Source organism: Chroicocephalus ridibundus, chromosome 20, assembly GCF_963924245.1.
Source record: "Chroicocephalus ridibundus chromosome 20, bChrRid1.1, whole genome shotgun sequence".
In the NCBI taxonomy this organism is placed as follows: Eukaryota; Metazoa; Chordata; class Aves; order Charadriiformes; family Laridae; genus Chroicocephalus; species Chroicocephalus ridibundus.
The window spans coordinates 1,373,364-1,392,022 of record NC_086303.1 but is presented as its reverse complement, the minus strand read 5'-3'; the positions used below and the strand labels follow the sequence as shown (position 1 = coordinate 1,392,022).

The following is an 18,659-nucleotide window of genomic DNA, read 5'->3' as shown; positions in this document are numbered from 1 at the left end:
TGCATGAGGACATCGCCTTCCTCCTCCCTACCAAAACACGGGAGGTTTTAGCCCTTCCTATTCAAGAAGAGCGGCAACATCTTGATTGGGCAGTGGATGACCCCCAACCACAGGCAACTTGGATGGTTTTGGTAACTCAAGAGATGGGGGGGGGTATTCCTTCTGCTTTCCCTTCCTTGTGCTAAGTAACTTAAGCAACTTATTTAATCCCTTTGCTGATGGCACAGCTAATTACTAAACAGCTTTCGCCCAGCAGCAGAGGTGCCTTGGTGGGGAGCGGGACACCAGTGCGATTCTCAGCTCTCTGCAGTCAGGCTCCGAGGGTGATCAGACCAGATCCAGTGCCAGGACAGCTCTGCAACACCCACGGGGAAAAAAACCCAGACGTACCCCATGTATCTCCACCCCTCCTGGGACTCGTGGGTGGATGGGATCTCAGAGCCGTGGCTGCTCAGCTCCGCGTAGGGCAAGGCAGGATTGTGGGGTTAAATCCCCACCTGGCTGAAACCTGCTCTTCCTCCCAAGCATCCTCATGCCAGGGATAACCACAGCCTTCCCTGGCTGAGTCGTGGTCCTTTGGCATCTTGGCTGTCCCCGTGTGGTTTGGAAGGGGAGGATGAAGCCGGCAGAGGGGGACAGAAGGCAGGACTGGTCCCTGCAAGGAGCAGGCAGAGATGGAGACAAACTGCAGAACGGCCCCCGTCCGCCCCCAGCCCAGGCTGGACTAACCCTGTGCCACGTGTTCCCATGTCATCTCCTGGCGTCTCACCCCTGCGGTTCATGGCAAGCTCCAGGACATGGCACGGCATGGCAGAAGCAGCCGCGCGGGGACATCCGAGGAGAGTGACATTTAAAAGGCAGCCGGGGGCAAGGCGCAGACACTAGAGCTCTGTCTGCTTCTGTCTAACCCGCCATCGAGCAAGTCCACATCTTCAACCCCCCCTCTTCGTTATACAAAATTAGCCTCCAGCTGAAGCTCGCCCGGCACAGAGCCTCCAGCCATAGCAGCAGGAAAGCACCAAGCGCCGGCCTTGGCCAGACAGCTCTTCAGGAAGCCTTCTCCTGAATTTGCCTTGCGTTTTAAGCCTCGTTTCTTGCAAGAAGGAGTTTTTGGTAGTCACTCTGCCCTTGCACGTCCCCAAAACACCATGAAGGAGAGGACTGTGTTCCCAGCTCACTGCGCCAGCGAGGTGGAGGTCCTGAAGATGCTATGCTTTGAGAACTGAGTTGAGGAGGAAAATCCAAGTCATTCCTCTTTAGGAGAATGGTGGAATTAGCTCAACCCTTGTTAGCCATCAGAGAAACCACAGAGAGCATCTCAAAAATACCCTGCCATGGAAAAAACTCCACCTGGAGCTCATTTGTCCTAGATATAGTCCACAAGGAAGATATAAGGGATTTGTAAGTTCAGTTCCCTCTGGAGAACTCAAGTGCTGGAGAAGACCAGGAAGAATAAATCAAGCTTTTTGTGAATGTCACGAGCGGTGTTAGACTCAGCAGGGAGCTTTGAGCAGAGCCCCCACAGGCTTCACACAGGTCCACCAGTCCCCTCCACCTATCTCTTCATTAACTGGCAGCCCCCTACCCCAGCTAACGACCCCCATGGCTTATGGGGCAGAAAGGCCACCTCCTGCAGCTCAGGCAGGCAGAGCAGAATCAGGTGGCCGGGAGGGCAGAGCAGCCACAGACACCAGCCAGCTCCTTACCCGGCATGGTCCCAGTGGGGACAGGGTTCACAGAATCACAGACTGGTTCGGGTTGGAAGGGACCTTAAAGATCATGTAGTTCCAAACCCCCTGCCCCAGGCAGGGACACCTCCCACCAGCCCAGGCTGCTCAAAGCCTCATCCAGCCGGGCCTTGAACCCCTCCAGGGATGGGGCATTGACAACCTCCCTGGGCAACCTCTTCCAGTGCCTCACCACCCTCACAGGAAAGAATTTCTTCCTGATATCCAATCTAAATCTCTCCTCTTTCAATTTGAGGCTGTTACCCCGTGTCCTATCGTTACATTCCCTGATCCAGAGTTCCTCCCCATCCTTCCTGTAGGCCCCCTTCAGGGACTGGAAGGGGCTGGAAGGTCTCCCTGGAGCCTTCTCTTCTCCAGGCTGAACCCCCCCAGCTCTCTCAGCCTGTCCCCACAGCAGAGGGGCTTCAGCCCTCTGATCATCTTCGTGGCCCTCTGCTGGACCCGTTCCAACAGGTCCGTGTCCGGTTCCCATCCCAGTTGGGAGTCTGGGTATATCAGTGGGGAGGGATGGGGCTGTCACAGGGCAAACAGCCCCTTGAGATGTCCCCAAAGAGGCCAAGAAGGTGCCGGCACTACAGGGCATCTGGGGATAAGCGAGCATGCTCCAGCCCACGCTATTGCCATGCCTGTTCCGCGATCCTGGCACCCATCCTGCTTGCCACGGTCCCAGTTCAGAGATCCCGGCACCCATCCTGCTTGCCACGGTCCCAGTTCAGAGATCCCGGCACCCATCCTGCTTGCCACGGTCCCAATTCAGAGATCCCGGCACCCATCCTGCTTGCCACGGTCCCAATTCAGAGATCCCAGCACCCATCCTGCTTGCCACGGTCCCAACAGTGCATAGCCAGTGCTGCCTTCGTCCTTGTTTCACTGCACCAGCACCTGGTGTAGGGATGCTCAGCGCCGGGCTGGATGAGCAGAGACTGGCCAGAAGAAACGCAGTGACCCAGCACTGTTCCTCTGGTTCGGGGGATTTGAAAAAGCAGCGCAAGCTTCAAATTGAGGGAACTAACAGGAAATTGCTCCAGAAAGCGTGGGGAGTGGCGTGGTTTGCGGCAGGGTGGCAGCTTTCCCCTGTGTCGGCAGAGCTCTCATCCGAGCATTTATTGTCACAAAAAGCAGCGCTGGGCATTAGTTCAGCTCAATTTCCAACTCCTTCCCTCTTAAAATGTCAGCTCCATGGAGCTACGCTAATGCGGTGAGCTCTGCGTCCTTGCCGGCAGCACCCAGTGCACCTCGGGCAGATCCCGCACCCGGCACCAAGAGCCCCAGGAGCTCGTGCCCTTGTCCCCACCGAGCTTCCTGCGAGGTCCCACGGCCAAGTCCAGCTCACCGAAGAAGACTTCAAAGGTTGTGGCCCCGACCATGCCATCATCGAGCCTGGCTTGTGTTTCCGTCCGTCCCAAAGGGGCTCCAAGAAGCATCCACTCCCCAACAGCACAAAGCCCCTCGTCACAGCACTTTGCAGTCGTCCCCCCCCAGCACTTCGAGGAGCTCCTGCACACATGGGGTTGCAGCGAGTGGCCCCACGGCCAAGCACTGGCAGCAGGGACGATCCCCCAAACCACCCCAGCAGGAGGCGAGAGCAGGATTTGGCCGACCTCTGTAAGACATCACCAGGGAAAGGGGGAACCATGTTTGCAGCTCAGCAGGCTTTTAAAGAAATTAAATGTAGGTAATTACATTGGTGCACTACTGGCTGGAAGAGACGCAGGCGCGGTAGTTTCCGTCCTGGTCCCTCTGTTTGAGCAGCTCTCCTGTGTGGGCACTCAAAACCGTGGTGGCCAGGAAACCTTAAAATCCCTGGAAGGGGGACAAAGGGAAGGGGATGAACCCAATGCATTGGCAACACATCTGCTGCCTGAGACGACAATGTCGTGCGCCCTCTCTATTAAAAGCAAGCAGCATATTAAAGCTCACAAGCCGACAGGATGCACACGGGACTGGGAGCCCCTCTCCACACACAACTCAAACACAGAAGCTGAGCCAACATTTTCTAGGTTTAGTGACCATTTTTGCGGACAGCTTTAAATTTCTGGCTTCTTTTTGACGCAATTTTGGACCCTGAGCATCCTACAGTGCCCTGTTCCTGCAGACGTTAGACCAAGCAGAACCCAGCTCCACCAGCGCTGGCTTAGGGATGGTTCAGCCCAAGGCAGCCCATCCCCGAGACCCACCACGTCACCGTCGCAGTGCCAGCGCTGCGCTGCTGCAATGCTGCAGTCCCTCCAGGGCAACGTAGGGGAAATAAAAGAACATGTGTCAGGGGTTGGTGGGATGCTCACCCAAGCAGAAGTGGCTCCCTGCCTGGCGCCCTGTGCCATGCCCTCCTCTCCACCAGGCTACCTGAGATGACCTTTATCTGCCGTGCCGACACAGTGGCATCTGCTGAGCGATGCTCAGGATGCGCACACCTGATAGACAGAGCTCCCTGACCTTGTCTCCACTAGGCAAATGCACCAATTTATCTCAACCAGTTTTGGAAGGGGCCTGGTTCGGACAGCTGCAAGCCCTTCCCTGCCAAAATACAGTGATTCAAGGCCAGCTCGTCTGAAGCGATGCTTGTTGCTGGGTTTCACCTTGCTACCACCCACAGGAGGACCTTCAGCCTAGGCAGACAGTGCAGTACCATCTCCCTGATGCAGAAATCCATCCAGTGCAGGAAATTAAGAGGATTGAACTTACCCCAGACCCCGAATCTTGAAAATGGGAGGTGAGATTTTTAAGCACTCTCCTTTGCAAAGGGCTTGGCCCTACTGAAGGACATGGTGGACTTCAAGCTTGACTAGTCTCAGGCAAAGCATTCATGGCACCTCTGGGTACGCACATTAACACTCACCCTGTAGATCTGCCATCGCCATGGCATAACATGAAGTGCTGTCCGAGGACCCCTTCTCACCTCCTACATCAACAACCACACCTGCCGGCCACTATGTTTCAGCTTGGCAGAGACACCTCCACCTCCTTGGACCTATTCAGAGCTGACACCCGAGGATAACTCAAGGGCCAGGCCAATGCACTGCATCCTTACAGGTGATGCAGCACATAAAAACCTCTCCCAACGTGCTCCCACCCCTGACATGGAGTCAACCTGAACAAGACTCATCTCCCACTACAGTCAAAGCCACCTTCTTCCCAGGTCCAAATCCTTCCATGCATGGAGTAGGCATAGATAACGAGCCTACCCTGCTTCTAGATCTCAAGGTATTTCCAAGGAGCATCAGCCAAGCCTGAGGGTTGAAAGATAAGGACCAAATCTTCCAGAGATACAGAAGAATCTAGTTCCTGAGGCCTAAGAACCAAATGCTCTCCCAAATTGGGTCTCACCACCCTTTCTGCCCTTTGTGAAGCATATGGCCATCCTCTGTCTGTGTCTGGTCTGGGTAACACAGGACAGGACAAGACAAGACAGTTTCTGGGTCAGTCTTGGTCTCGTGAGGGGGAACAGATGGGTTTTCTGGTGGGACTGATGTTCTGAAAAGCAATTACACATGAAGACATCCCCAACAGACTATGCTGTGCTCTGGCCCAGGGCCCAAGTCATCCTGGGTTTGGATTTTAATTAGCCCCGTTTTGGTATCTGTTCTCTACTTCCCTTCAGATAATGATTTAATTATTACAGACATGTCTTCAAATTAGCAGCTTCCTCAGTGGATTATTCAGCTGGGATCTCCTCAATTACAGAGCCCATCTCACCACCATCAAAAGAGAGGCTGGAGAGAGCAAAGGAAAACCAAAACCCTCCCTGGAAAGAGAAACCGTGCAAGCACCCAGCTCCTGAGCAGGGGCCACTGCCAAGCCCTTCTTCTACCTTTATCCACATCTCACACTTGGTTAAGAAACCTAGCTCTGAAACACACCCCAAACATGCACATCATGCATGACCATGGTGGCATCAGGGCTAGTCCTGTCTTCCTACCATCAAGCCTTCTCACCCAGCAGACCATAAGTATGTGGAGGAGCTGAGCAAGGTGAAAGGGATGCACTATATGCTGGGATGCAGAGCCGCTGCTGTGCGTCCCCCTTAATGGGATTGCATATTTGGGGATCTCTGAGGAGAAGGGAGCACATGGGGATCTGGTGAGGACACTGCTCACTGCTAGGCTACAAGTGCCAAGGGTTGGTGCCACCCAGCAAGCCCCCCACGTTGGGAAGGACCTCAAGGGAGAGGAAGAGGAAGGTGCCTGGTGGGACCAGGCAGAGGACGAGGCACAGCTCCTGCTGGCAAGCCTGATCTCCTCCTCCAACAGTGGGCCATGCTGAGGTCCAGCAAGGGTCCATGCCTGAGGGATGAATGCTGAAGTGAGAACAGCAGAACAGGTTGCCCAAAAGAAACACCAGATGTACATGCAAAGTGAAGGACACAGCACAGCAAGGGTGAAACCTTCAGAGTGCAGATCTACAACACGACTCAGTGCCAATGAGCAGTAACTTATCCACAGAAAAGCCAAGTCTCCAGCCAAATTGCCAAGCAGACAGGTTGCTTCCCCACTGCGAGACCTGGGCAGAGCATCTCCATACTGCAGGGCTTCAGCAAACACCCCTCCCCATCCTGACACGATCCCTGTCCCCACGCTAGGCTGGGAAAGGAGGGGACACACCATGAGGTAGTCCATCCCTTGTTGCAAAGGGCAATGAGCTCCAAGGACACACCAAGAAGCACTTTGGTCCCTTTCCACTGATGCACCTGAACTACCGACTGCACGTTGTGCTTCTCCCAGGACCCCCAAGATTTCCCTCGCCAGAAATCCCCACGTCACTACCAGGGAATGAGATTTTGCAGCAACCGCTGGAAAACCTCTACCGCCTCTCCCTGCTGTAGCATGGACAGCAGCGGAAAATCTCCGCCGGCTCCTCTGTCACTGCAGTTCACACTCCAACAGATTAGCTCAAAGCAGCTGCAGCTCCTACTGCTGCAGGAAGAGCCCTCGAGCGCAGCCACGCGCGAGTCTGCGGCTGAAAACACAGCCCAGGTCTCTCGAAACCCAGACTAACACCCCATTTGCGAGGCCAGAGCGACTCTCCTCCTCTGATTCCCTTCCTGAACACAAGAAAAAAGCAGCTGGGCAGCAAAAAAACCCAGGTGATGCAGCCCGTTATCCCAGCTAACGGGCTTGGGGATACAGCCCCAGCACCCCTCGTGTTGCCGGTGGGATCTGCAGCCCTGTTTTCTGGGCGATGAGCCCCAGCCCACTGGACCACCACCGGCCCCTTGCACCGTGCCCCTCTGGGGTATCGCCTCGCTCTGTCGTCCCCGCCAGCCATCGCAAGCCCCCGAGCGTTCCGAGCTCTCCACCCCATCGGATTTGCTAAGAGAGATCAACACGCTCAAGAGAAACGGAGGGAGAGAAAAGGCCGTGACGACAAAAGCCCTTTAGTTTAATTTCCTTAAGAAACCAGGCTAAAGAAGATAGGATTGGAAGCGACACGCAAGAGAAAGAGAGAAGGATTTTCATTAACCCGATCAAACCTCCTGGAATATGATAACAGAGGCAATAACAGACACCTGCCCTCTGGCCGAGGACAAAGAAAGGCTTCCTAGTTATGAAGAAGAGGATGAAAATTGGAGTGGAAGAAAGGAAATGACTCAAAAATGGCTGAAATGTCAGCCGTTATTAAAAAGCCTTCACCCTTAGAGAGAAATAATGACTGATGAGAACACAGATATGATGGGGGAAGCTGAACAGCTGGAGAACAAGCGGGATGGAGAGCAAGCACCTGAGAATGGCTCTGCTCACCCCTGAAAGCCATCCGGGAGACTACAGTGGTGGGCTGACTTTTGGAGGTGTACCTGGGGTGACCTGTGAGAAATTTGGGGTGCTGAGAGCCCGTGCCGGCCAGGAGGGTGACAGCAGCTGCAGGAGACAGCAGCCCCAGGCTACCCCACCGCCGACCACCCTAGGAGCGGCAGTTAACTGCCTCCATATTTTGAAGCATCCTTTACAGAGGGCCTCATCCTGCTCTCCTGACAGCCCTGGGCCATGCTGCCGCTGCACCACGTCACAGGTCCTTGCTCTGCTTGAGGGGAGGAGCGTGGATGCTACCTTGCTTCCTCAGGGTACTTGCAGCACCATCAGCGCGGTGGGAAGCCAGCTGCCAGCATCCCCAGTGGAAAAGTAAACCAAGCAGTCCCTCCAGCGTCCCCACGAGGGGACACCCACACCTCCGACCCCCCAGGGACCATCCCACCTTCAGAGGAGCTGAGCCGGGGCATCCGCAGCCGGCAGCAGCCGATGCCCACGTTAGGCGGCGCGGCCTCGCACGGCCCCGGCTTCTCCAGGCTGCTGCGGTGACAGCGGGGAGAGGAGTGTCTGGGCTGTCTCAGTGTCACGCAGCATTGCGGGCTCTCTGCCTCCCTCTCCGGAGCAAAGGCAGCTCCAGCCCAGCCCGAGATGTTGAGCTGAAGCCACGCTGCTCTTGCTCTTCCAATGCTGACACAAAGGCCCTTTCCTGCTCCCAGCACGGAGACAAGCTGGCCGTCCCCAGCCGATCTCCCTCTCCGGCATCTCACAAGCGCGAAGGGTTTTGCAGGCAGGAGGGACTCAGATTCCCTGCAGCAGCCTCCCCCTCTTGGCATCTCTCTCCACCGCTTCCCCAGCCGTCCGTGAGCTGCATTTGCAGATAACATCCCTCCGACGCCCCCCCAGCAGAGACCCCGATGTGACATACCCAGCTCCCACCCCAGCTATCGGCGGAGGCAGACACACGCGTGCCGAGCCTTGCTCTGGCTCCGCATTAATATGCACACAATATGGCCAGAGTTGCTCTGAAGCTGACAATATTTGCTTTTTGGAAAACAACAAGAAGGGAAAGCCAAACTGCACACATCTCCCTGCCGGAGCAAGGTCGAGGCCAGCGGGGAGCCGGGAGCTGTGGCTGTGCAGAGACCGGACTCTTTCAAACCAGACCATCATCTTCGGAGGAAGACTTGGAGGCAATAAAGCCACCACAGTGGCCACCATTGCCTTCTCCTTAGCATCCTCCTCCTACCACCACCAGTCCAGACCAGCTCTCCACGGCCAGCCTGCCCCGGTTACTGGTGTTATTAGCACCCAGCCTGTGCCCATGAGTCCTCACAGATTTACAAAAACTTTAGGTGCCACCAAGTGAACTTGGCAGCTGCCTCAAAGCAGATCAGCCTCAATCCAAGCCAATGGGGACGGAGAGGGGCAAAAGGAGACCACGAAGGTCACAGCTGTCCCAGAGACTGGTTAACTTGGGTGTTTGTAAGCAGTTCCTGATCATTTGGGGATAAATCCTGCAAAATCTCATGCTTTTGGGAGAACAGGCCTCCAGCTCACCAGTGACTACGCGGGAGCTGACCCATGATTGCTCTCCTTGTGTACACACCTGCACTGAAGGAAAGAGGGGGAAAAAAGCTCAGGGTGAAGGCAGCAGCATGGGAAGGTCCTTCTGCTTCCTTCTATGCAGCAGGTTTTTGGCATTTCGAGGCACAGCAGGTCAACCCGTGTGGAGGCAAGAATCCTTGGAAGGAGAAAGTCCAGGCACTGAGTGATGGAGGACCTGCCACATCTTGGTCTGACAGACAGGGTGGCTCTTCCTGATGGGTCACTACCCTTGTCCCCACCCTAGGGCAATGGCAGCACCTCCTTGGCATCTCCAGCGGTTGGATTTCCTCCTACTTGCAGTGGAGAGAGGAGGAAACCAAGCAGCCAGTGTCTGCCAGCTCCGTGGGGCAGACATCCTCCGTATCCTCACCTTTTCAGCCTCCAAAATATACTTTTTGGTTTTTGCAAGACAGGGGGAATTATCAACGCTTGTGTCTGATAATGATAACGATATTGCAGCAGGGTGTAGGACTCCCAGCTACCAGCCAGCCCCGTCAGCTGTGTGTGCCTCCAGCCTGTGCTCACCCACTGCTCCAGGCTGCGTTTACAGCTCAGAAACCAACTCCTCCAGCAGCGTGAGGGTTTATCGCATGGAGATCGAGAGAGGAAAATCCAAATACCTTCAATCCAAAGTCTCCTAAAGAAACACATCCGTTTAGAGCACCGCTCATGTTTTATAGCCTCAGCACCTCCCAGCAATGCTGAACTCAAATTTCCACATCCGTCGCATCCAGCACTGCTCCAAAATCCCCCAGTCGATGCCTCAAAGCCAGTTTGCCACTTCACCCCAAGGTCACAGAACGTGACATTAGCCCTTGGCTTCATTCATAGACCGACTGATGAGCTCTCCCTGCCCTGCCAGCAGCGCAGGAAGGTCAAGAGTCTGAAATCCGCAGGGAAAAAAAGTGTACTTGCTTGTGAGTTACACACCAGTCTGCCCAGTGCCCTGTATGAACTGAAAACCCCAGCGCGTCCTCTGCATTCGCCCACTAAAGGGCGACCCAGCTGCTCAAACCAAAGCAGTCAGTCCCCTTCCCTGTATTGCACATCTCAAAACCAGACACGTAAATGTAAATTATATATTTACTGCAAAGAGGATGGAATAGACACCTGGGACACACACACGGAGGGTTAACAGGGACGAAGCGCAGTAGGCTGCATTTTCGGCAGCTCCTAAAGCACGCAGCTATTTGGACACAAGAGCATCCTGTGGGTAACGCTGGCCAGACGGGCCCGTTCATCTCCGCTCTCCTCGCCGCGTGGACAGCTGAAGGGCTTGGAGGGCTCTGGTGATGCTCCGGAAGGGATTTTGGAAGTGGCTTTCCCACATCCTGTACTGAGATGGGAACAGCCCTCGCTGGCCACTGCCAGCACACGTGCCAGTCCTTCCCCGGGAAGGTCACCAGCAACGATGGCATTTTCTTTGGCAGCCACTTGAGGCTCCATCTCTTTGGGGAAAGGATGAGTTTTGTGGGGTATTTCGCTTGATGCCGTATCAGGGATGAGTTTCCCCTCCTGGATCCCGCTTCCCTGAACATTGCTGCACCCCTGATTTACACACCTCACACCACAGAGAGTAAAAGTAATAAACGTTCATTTGCCCCAAAGATCGACACAGCCACTGCCTTACTTAAGGACCAGATCTCAAGAGCACAATTTCACCCCTTGTAGTGTAACAGATGTCCTGCACTGAGCCATGCAGCAATATTTAAATAAAAAAATGGTGGCTGTACAATAGCCAAGTCATTTGAGAATTAAAGCACTGGTATTTTTAGGCAGCGGGAGTGCGTGTGGGAGAGATCTCAAAGTGCAGGCTGATGCCATTTGCTGCAGGGCAGTTAGAATTAGATTTATTGACGACGTGTGATTTGAAAGCGACACCAGCGCTCATGAAGAGCCATGCAGTGATCAGCAATGCTGGGGCTTATTTCAGCTTCATTTTAAGGGACAAAATTTCTTTATATATGTGTAAACACAAAGGACACGCAGAATGAAAGCCATTTCTGCTTGCAGAGATGCTCTGATCGCCATCTCCAAAAATGGCCACTGCAAAAGTCTTGTAACTAAATTAACTAGAAGCAGATGATAAAAAGGGGGGGGAAATGCTCTTTTTTTTATATGGCAGCCCCAAAGTGTTGTTAATAATCGAGTGGTTATCATCCAGGTTTTGACGCTGGGGAGGGGCAAAGGGAAGTGTTCTCTCTCCCTCAAACACCAGCTGCTCTCTGGGTGGCACAGCTGGATATCAGACAGGTAAAAGCAGCAAAGCAAACCCTTTCTGGATCTGGGCTCAAAGGAAAAACAGCTCAGATGAGGAGAGATGAGCCTTCTGGTTCCAATTAAACACTTAATGGGTTAAAATGAGTTAAGCCATGTTATTCTGCACATGGTGACTGGAGAGCCCAAGCCCCCAGAAAGGTTCAGGGAGGGGTCTCTCCGAGGGATGCTGGCAGTGACCTTAGAGACCTCACTCCATCCCCGGTGTCCCAAAGAAACTCGCGAGCACCTGCCTCCAGGTGCTTTGATGCTGGCGAGGAGTGAGGACAGCAACTCTCAGCAGGCAGATGGGAATCTCCAGGAATTCCACTCATCTGCTCTCTAGCACAGCCAGGTTTTCCAAGCAGCAAAGCAGCAGCCAGCATTTGGTTCGCTCAACACCTCCATGGGTCCTTTAGGGGCTTGGGTCCTTTAGGGGCTTGGGTTTGCAGCTCCTCTCTACCCACAAAGCCTCCTGCAATCCTCCCCGGTCTGCCTTCGCCCAAATGTCGGGCTCACTTTCGGCCCTGCCTGCCTCCGCACTGCAGATGTGGGGATCCGGTCCCCCTTCGCCCATGCCAGCAGTGCATCCGTCGGACGTCGCCACCACTGATGCCCCCAGCCCCACAGCAACTATGAGGGGTGGCATGGGGACAGGATCTCCACTGCAACCAGCACCTCTGCAGGGGGACGCATCCTCAGCTGGAAGGTAAACACGTTACTGGCACAACAGGATGGCAAAGGCACCAGCAGCAACACATCCCAGTGATGCCCACCCTGCCTGACCCCCACTAGCCCTGTCCAGAAACCAGCTCTGGTGACACTGGGAAGCCCCATGGAAACAATTGCTTGTGCAGACACAGGAGAAAAGCAGGATCTGGCCGTGCCCACCCTCAACACTTCATTCCCACCACCCCTTCCCAAAAGCGGGGAGCTCAGCTTCGCAGCACGCCAGGGAAAGCAAACACAGGGAGAAGATACTCAGAGCACCACGGCTACCCCACCCTGCAGAGAAACTGGCCAAGACACCGCGGTGCTTCCTGAGCCTCGAAACGATGCTGTGCCCAAACGAGCCTCGAAACAATGCTGTGCCCAAACGAGCCTCGACACGCTGCCCTGCACCCTCCAAACCCAGGTCTCACCCAGGGAGACCCACAATCTAGCTGGGTGCTCCCTTGGATGGAGCAGGAATGTCAAGGCACAGTGCTTTCCGTCACCCCAGGGACACAGGGCTCAGCTCTGTCCCCAAGGACAGGAGGGCGCAGAGCCCGTATCCCCTGGCTGTGGGGCTCTGGCCTGATTTGAGCTCCCCGAGTGGGCTCGCAGGACAGCGAGCCAACGAGGTGCTTTATGAGAGCTCAGTCCCTCAAAGGAGAACGTCATCTCGCAACCTCGCCCAGAGAAATCGCACTCGCACAAGGTACTTGCGCGTTATGTGGGACAGTTTGGGACCAGAATAACTTCCTCTCCTGGCTGATCAGCGTGCGAATAAATCAGCCACAGCCAAAAATAATCTCTGGACCTTTTTTGACTCCTTCCTGCAAAACAGTCTGGGGGGGATGCTCGAAAGAGGCCAAGATTTAGTTAGTATAGCTGCCGGGCACGGAATTACTGGGCAGATTAACTGGATTATTGAGGCTGTAAACTTTGTACAAGCCCATCTTTCCCCTCACTGTCTGCAGCCCCTGGAACCACGAATTTCTGGATGGAGAATAGTAGTAGGCACCACCACCAGCCAATAAAATCGTGAATATTTTATTCACGATTAAGAACTTGAGATCATGTTTATGACACCTGTGTTAATGCCACGGCGAGGCTATAAACACCCTTCCAGATTTTGGAAGCCGGAAAGGCCAGCCTTTGGCAGGAGAGGATCCGTTTGAGGATGCACTGCACTAACGAGACTCCCTGAGAGGTGAGCACCGGGCTGGCAGCGCGGCCGAACATCCCCCTTTCCCCAGGCTCCGGCCATCCGATGTGCAGCCCAGCTCCTACCTCCTGGCTATCAAACCCCCCAGGCCACCACGCGGCCGCCAGCCCCACAGCAGCGCGTTTCTTCTGTCCCGGCACATTAGCCGCACCGCCAACGATGCTAGCCAGGGAGGTAAAACCCATCTGTAATCATGGAGAAAATTCATTTCTACCAGGAAAGGGTGTAAACGAGAGCTTTAAATCAATGTGCCTGGTGGATGGGCAGTGATTTTGGGAGGAGGTCCCTTCCCCTGCTGTGCCATCCCTCCCTGGCGATGGATCCTCTCCCCTCTGAGAGGATGGATGTAGAGTCCAAGCAGGAAGAGCATCCCTCCCTGCCGCACATCCTCGCAGCACAGTGCTCGCTATTTAAAGAAATCGGCCGCACACTGTCAACATCTCACCTCCCCGCGGAGGAGCTGGGCCCGTGCCCCGGCGTTCCCTGGCATGGCACTGCCTCCGCGACCCGCAGGCACACAGCGGCAGGGGCTCGGCACGGCGGCTCGGAGGCTGCGGGAGAGAGAGGCATCACGCAGCAAAAAACCCTGGGAACTGCCCTCTCCTGGAAATCGGCCGCAACGGACATGAGGATGGGGGAAATGAGCTCTCATCTGCCACTTGTTTTCTTCCTTTTTTTTTTTTTCCCCAATGCAATTAAAGGCAGCCACCCAGCCGGTGCCTCCTCGCACTTGCTAAGAGAAGCGTGGCAGAAACTGGAAACCGGGAGCTGCAAAAAAATATATCTGCATTTCAGATAAATTCCAGCCTTGTCAGTCCTGCAGGATTACAGCGTTGGAGCAAGAGACCCATGAGTTGATTTAAAACACCAGGGTGGAGACTGAGGAAAGGAAGGGCAACTTGGAGGACACAGGGTGAGTCCCCTCCTGGCCAGTGACTTTTGGCCCTGTCTTTTGGCAAAGGTTTGGCACCCAGCTCCAGGATCCCTCCACCCCCTCGCTGCACCACCAGCTCTGCACAGGGGCTGAGGGGCAGGGGGGTGGCTCCACACACGGATCTGCACAAAAATGAGAGATGAACACCCACTTCATTCCTTAGGGGATCCTCACCTCCAGACAGGCTGGAGAGTTGGGCGGAGAGAAGCCTTATGAAATTCATTAAGGGCAAGTGTTGGGTGCTGCACCTGGGGAGGAATAACCCCCTGCACCAGGACAGGTTGGGGGTGACCTGCTGGAGAGCAGCTTGGTGGAGAGAGACCTGGGAGTCCTGGGGGACAACAGGGTGCCCATGAGCCAGCAATGTGCCCTGGTGGCCAAGAAGGCCAATGGCATCCTGGGCGCATCAAGAGGAGCGTGGCCAGAAGGTGGAGGGAGGTTCATCCTCCCCCTCTGCTCTGCCCTGGGGAGGCCACAGCTGGAGCACTGGGGCCAGTTCTGGGCTCCCCGGTTCAAGAGGGACAGGGAACTGCTGGAGAGGGGACAGCAAAGGGCTACCAAGATGCTGAGGGGACTGGAACATCTCTCTGATGAAGAAAGGTTGGAGGATTTGGGTCTCTTCAGTCTGGAAAAAGACAGCTGAGGGGGGATCTTATCAACGCTTATAAATACTGAAAGGGGGGGTGTCAGGAGGATGGGGCCAGGCTCTTCTCAGTGGTGCCCGGGGACAGGACAAGGGGCAACGGGCACAAACTTGACCATAGGAAGTTCCTTCTCAACATGAGGAGGAACTTCTTTGCTGTGAGGGTGGCTGCCCAGAGAGGTGGAGCAGTCTCCGTCTCTGGAGACATCCCAAGCCCGCCTGGACGCGTTCCTGTGCCACCTGCTCTGGGTGACCCTGCTTTGGCAGGGGTTGGGACTGGGTGATCTCCAGAGGTCCCTGCCAACCCCTGCCATGCTGTGATTCTGTGTGCAAATTAAACAGAGCACTTCATGATGTCCCCACAAGGATTTTAACCTGCTTGACCACAGCACAAAGAGAAGCAAAATCCAATCATATCAGCGGAACCTTTTTTAGCAAAGAGTCTTGAATCATTTTTCACTACTTCTGCTCCAGATGGGCCCAAATGCAGACCTGTCCCCCAACGCTGCAGTTGTTTCATGTGATATTTTCCCTTCCTCCCTCCCAAATGCCAACTCGTGTGAGCACACCCACACGTGCACCCACCTCCAAGCTTTTTGGCATCGTTTGCTCACAGAGGAGCCCTTTCAGCACTGATAATTCCCAACTGCGTCCCTCAGGAGCCTGGCCAGGGCTTGGACCCACCTGCGGAGCCCACGCCAGAGCCCTCACCCTCCCTCAGGACCGTCACCTCCACACTTGGCCTTGGCGCTTGGCATTCCACAGGAAGCATCTGTAAAGTGGGGCTTTGTTATTGCATTTAACACCTGTCTGGGAAGAGAGACGGGCAATGGATCCAACATCTCCTTCCCCTCCAGTTAATAGCCCGGAGACCTCCCAGCTCACTTTTGGGAGCTGTCTGGGAAACCTCAGACTCACTAAACCATTCTCGAGGAGGAAATGAATTGTAAAATAAGGTTTCAAGGTTTGCTAAAGAATCCCGTATCTTTCTGCGTTGCTGGAAAACATGAAATGGCACTGCCCAGGCAGTGGACAGACACCCATGCCAAAGTCACTCCCTGTCCCCAGAGAGTGGAGACCTCCAGAAGCATTTCCAGTTGGGTCCCAGTTTGGGTTCAGCACCTTCTGAGGCTCCAGGGCTGCCTCCCACAGCTTCAGTGTCAGGCTCTTACCCAGCACTGACTCACAGCCACCATCACATCACAGCCAGCACACCACAACCCCATCACCCGCCCAGCTCACACCCACTCAGCCCCCTCCTCCTCACACCAGCACCCTCGTCCCTGTCCCTATCCCCCACACCCCAGCGGGAGCTGTCTGAAAGGGCAAGGCTTGCAAAAAGGGCCCTCAAAAGACACAGACCAGGAGTTTTTCACGGTGGTTTTTACTCCCATCACTTTCTGAGACAATTGAGACAGGCAGGAACCCAAATCTTCAGCCAGTTCAATCCCCCAGCATCTGCACTTCAACTGCTGGCGAGTGCCGAGGCACAGCTGGACCGAGCCACCGGTGCACAGCAAGACTCACTCACCCTCACCATGAAGCCAGAAAGCTGCACGGAGATGGATGAGTCATTTAATCCCACATCTGCCAAGCCACAGCTGAGCTGGCCACCCCGGGAAGCCAGATTTGTCCCTCAGTCCCACCACTGGTGTCTCAGGAACACGCCAGTTTGAGGGGGTCCCCCTGACCCTCCAGCCAGTGATATAGGACCCAAACTACCTCTCGTCTGCCTCCTGGGAAAGAGATGCAGGAGGAGCACCAAAGTTGGGAAGTCAACCATGCACCTGAGCACCTCCAAGTGCCGGGGTGACAGCACCAGCGACCTGTGCTGGCGGCTCCCTGACAAATCTCCAGGGAAGTCCCCAGAAATCAGTCCTGTTCCCCAGCCAGCACCATCCACAGACACAGGGAGCAGCACATCGTGGCATCCCCAAGAGCAGAGATACGGGAGACTCCCGGACTATCAGAGCTACAAAGACATCAACTTTCCATCTCCTCTAAAGCCTGGGCAGCACTGTAACCAAGAAACTCCGGAACCGCATAGGCACGTTCACCCAGATACCAAACTCCAGCTCACACCTTTCCTCTGCACCAGCTCGTGCTCGCAAAGTGGCATGGTGGTGTCAAACCCACCAGCAGAACCTCATTCCAGTGTATGAGCAGATGGTGGCAAACAAGCTTAAATGAATACTTTGCCAACCCTGACTTGGCCAAAACCAGGGCGTCCCCAGAAGGTTTTGCACAGCTTTAACAAAACCCAGCTTCCTAAGCCAATTGCTGTAATAATGATGCAATTTAGGGGATAAACAAGCCCTTTAAGACTGGTATTATTCAGGAGAAAATCATGGTGTCTGGAGGCAGCTTGCCACAGCCGTGACGAGACGGCACCAGCCGACAGAGGATGGAAACCAGTGTGAGCACAGCTGGAGCTAGCCAGGCTGGCTGGATGCTCACTGGGTTGGTCCAGCCCCGAGCACAATGGGCATCCAGCCAGTGCCAACATCCAGGCTGGACCAGCTTGGTGAGCACCTGCCCAGTTCTGAGCTGGCCCAGCTTGGTGGGCAACTACCTGGTACCAAGCTCCAGGCCGAATCAGCCCCACGAGCATCTGTCTGGCGAGCATCTCCAGGAGCTGGTCCAGCCCAGAACTCGGTGACAGGCAGACGCTCACTGGGGCTGATACAGCCCAGAGCTCAGTGCTGGGGGGACACTCGCAGGGCGGATGCTCATGGGGCTGATCCAGCCCCGAGCTTGGTACTGGGTGGATGCTCGCAGGGCAGATGCTCGTGGGCTGGAGACAGTACTGAGGGAGGCGGGAGGATTCAGCACTGGGAAATCAGAGGAGCAGGAGAAGGCCAGGGTAAGACCAGTCTCACCAGGATGCCTGCCCTCCCCCCCCCGCAGCGTAAGGTGGAAGCATGGGGGTAGGGGGTGCAAAGGGACAGCTTGGAACCATACTGGGGGGCTGCCAGGGGGAGAGCAGGTGAACATCAATGAACCCCCCTCCCCACTCCTGGGTGACAGGAATCACTGCCCCCCCACACCGTGCAGCCTCCAGCAGGGTGGATACGTCCACCCCTTCACCCCTCCTGCCTGCACCCCAGCGGGGATGGGGCAACACATCTGCCTGGCTCAGCCCCCTGGTCTGGGGCCAGTGGTGTGGGGGGCACAGCAACCCCTTGGCTCAGAGGCCCGGCCTGGGGCTAATGCTGGGGGACAGCAAGCCCCCCCCACAACACAGCTCCGGGGTGAGGATGGCATCTCCCCAGCCCAGACTCAACCCAAGGGAAACGGGGGAGCTCAGCACACCCCCTGGCTCAGACACCCCCTCCAAAGGGTAACGGGGTGGGAGACAAAGCACCCCCGGCCTGAGGCACCCCCTCCCGGGGGACAGAGCATCCCCGCGGGGCACGGCAGGGCAGAGCATCCCCAGCCCAGCACCACCCGGGGGGCAACGGGGAGCAAAGCCCCACCGGCCCAGCCCCACAGGGGCAGCAGAGCATCCCCGGGGGGTGGAGAGCATCCCGGCGGGGGCAAAAGCCGTAAAGCCCCCTCGAGCCCAGCCCCACCGGGGGGGCAGAAGATGGGCTGAGCACCCCCTGCCCGGCCCCACCGGGGGCCCAGGGGGGCAGAGCATCCTCCTCTCGGCCCCGCGGGGGGCGAAGCATCCCCCGTGGGCAGCGTGGGGCCGCCCGGCCCCGCCCGCACTCACCGACCGCCGAAGTCGCTGGAAGCCGCCGCTGCCGCTGCCGCCGCCGCCGCCGCCGCCTCCCGCTGCCCGCCCCGCCCCGCCCAC

The 18,659-nt window shown here is 55.9% G+C and overlaps 1 protein-coding gene across 1 annotated transcript in view; it reads right to left on the bottom strand.

The window, feature by feature from the left end:
* Window positions 1–18,659, bottom strand: part of PPFIA4 (PTPRF interacting protein alpha 4) — a 63,898-nt gene extending 45,239 nt beyond the window's left edge. Inside the window, exon 1 of the mRNA XM_063356347.1 lies at window positions 18,576–18,659. The gene's annotated coding sequence lies outside the window, so the exon portion shown is untranslated. The remainder of the gene's footprint in view (window positions 1–18,575) is intronic.